Genomic DNA, 2,500 nt, shown 5'->3' with positions numbered 1-2,500 from the left:
CGATGGACGCTGCCGCGTTCGTTCGTAAATGAATGTTATACATACTCACGGATAGCCTGAGGCGAATGATCGCAAACGACGACGCGTCGATTTTTGCGGCCATCGTTGCTCGCGCGACTAACGACGACCAGCCGAGAAGGCTGTAGTTTATCGCATCGATTTCATCGAGCAACCGATGGGCGCTGCCGCGTTCGTTCGTATATGAATATTATACATACTCACGGATAGCCAGAGGCGAATAATCGCAAACGACGACGCGTCGATTTTGCGGCCATCGTTGCTCGCGCGACTAACGACGACCAGCCGAGACGGCTGTAGTTTATCGCATCGATTTCATCGAGCAACCGGTGGACGCTGCCGCGTTCGTTCGTAAATGAATAATATACATACTCATGGCTAACTTGAGGCGAATAATCGCAAACGACGACGCGTCGATTTTGCGGCCATCGTTGCTCGCGCGACTAACGACGACCAGCCGAAACGGCTGTAGTTTATCGCATCGATTTCATCGAGCAACCGATGGACGCTGCCGCGTTCGTTCGTAAATGAATAATATACATACTCATGGCTAACTTGAGGCGAATAATCGCAAACGACGACGCGTCGATTTTGCGGCCATCGTTGCTCGCGCGACTAACGACGACCAGCCGAAAACGGCTGTAGTTTATCGCATCGATTTCATCGAGCAACCGATGGACGCTGCCGCGTTCGTTCGTAAATGAATAATATACATACTCATGGCTAACTTGAGGCGAATAATCGCAAACGACGACGCGTCGATTTTGCGGCCATCGTTGCTCGCGCGACTAACGACGACCAGCCGAAACGGCTGTAGTTTATCGCATCGATTTCATCGAGCAACCGATGGACGCTGCCGCGTTCGTTCGTAAATGAATAATATACATACTCATGGCTAACTTGAGGCGAATAATCGCAAACGACGACGCGTCGATTTTGCGGCCATCGTTGCTCGCGCGACTAACGACGACCAGCCGAAACGGCTGTAGTTTATCGCATCGATTTCATCGAGCAACCGATGGACGCTGCCGCGTTCGTTCGTAAATGAATGTTATACATACTCATGGCTAACTTGAGGCGAATAATCGCAAACGACGACGCGTCGATTTTGCGGCCATCGTTGCTCGCGCGACTAACGACGACCAGCCGAGACGGCTGTAGTTTATCGCATCGATTTCATCGAGCAACCGATGGACGCTGCCGCGTTCGTTCGTAAATGAATAATATACATACTCATGGCTAACGTGAGGCGAATAATCGCAAACGACGACGCGTCGATTGTGCGGCCATCCGTTGCTCGCGCGACTAACGACGACCAGCCGAGAAGGCTGTAGTTTATCGCATCGATTTCATCGAGCAACCGATGGGCGCTGCCGCGTGCGTTCGCCCGATTGCGCGTGAAGTTACTGTTCGGAACCAAGAATATACGGGTGTATTATACCCGTTTGGTCGCAGCCACGCGCAAAGGCTTTTGAATGTACTGTACGCCCGGCCGTCGAACGATGGTTTTCCGTCATTCAGGAAACAAAAAGAAACTTTTGTCGTCGATATGGCGCGTTCAATCCTCCGTCGATACGCTGGTCGGAGGTGCGAACATCGAATATTTTTAAAGCAAAGAACAAGGAGCATTTTTAAATACAAAGAGAAAAATTGTAAATTGTATATGATTACCCTGAACGGTGGATCACTTGGCTCGTGGGTCGATGAAGAACGCAGCTAATTGCGCGTCAACGTGTGAACTGCAGGACACATGAACATCGACATTTCGAACGCACATTGCGGTCCACGGATAAAATTCCTGGACCACGCCTGGCTGAGGGTCGTTCACTTGTCCTAAAAACTGCTTGCGTTGTTCTCAGATTCCCTAACCCCGCCGTCGTTTACCTCTCCTTTCGGGGAGATGGCGAAGAACGTTTCGGAGCCGGGTCGATGAAGAGAAAGGTATCAACGTACGAGCGAGAATTTGGGTATTTCGTTGGCGTTTGTCGCTGGACGTACGAAAAAGAATAAATATTATATATTATTGGCAAGTTTGCGCACCCCTTGCGTGGTGAGGCAGAGATCAGTCTGGACTCGCGCGAGTGTTTTACGGCGTCGTGCGTCGTGTTGTCTGGAGTATCATCACGACCGCCCGTTAAAGCACCGCTCCTACGATTTCTGACTTGACGGCACTAAAAACCACCGTGGGGCGCAAATCGCGTTTCGTACAAATCTAATGATTACCGGCGCTCCCGACGTTGCCCGAAGTTAATAATTTATGCAAAGGAAAGAGAAAATAAAGCGTATACTAGTTTTGGAGCATAACAAAAAGGACACTGGAAAGAAATTTGACCAACACTGATAATTATGATATGTAATATATGCCCTACCACGTGAAATTTGTGGTATCGTCGGTCGTCGTCTTCCTCTCTGTTCGTTCGTACAGCCCCAGGGAAAAATGATAATTTATCAAACGAATCGGACGATCATCCTCTATGGAGAG

General features: G+C 49.6%; 1 non-coding gene across 1 annotated transcript; it reads left to right on the top strand.

Moving 5' to 3' along the window:
• The first annotated feature begins 1,686 nt into the window (after positions 1–1,686).
• On the top strand, positions 1,687–1,841 carry LOC143351241 (5.8S ribosomal RNA). The gene has a single exon (XR_013081603.1). It is a non-coding gene; the product is annotated as a 5.8S ribosomal RNA (ribosomal RNA).
• The last annotated feature ends 659 nt before the right edge of the window (positions 1,842–2,500 follow it).

The sequence above is a fragment of the Colletes latitarsis genome, unplaced genomic scaffold (genome assembly GCF_051014445.1).
Source record: "Colletes latitarsis isolate SP2378_abdomen unplaced genomic scaffold, iyColLati1 scaffold0106, whole genome shotgun sequence".
Classification (NCBI taxonomy): Eukaryota; Metazoa; Arthropoda; class Insecta; order Hymenoptera; family Colletidae; genus Colletes; species Colletes latitarsis.
Note: the sequence above shows the minus strand (reverse complement) of the source record. Positions and strands in the feature narration are given on the sequence as shown.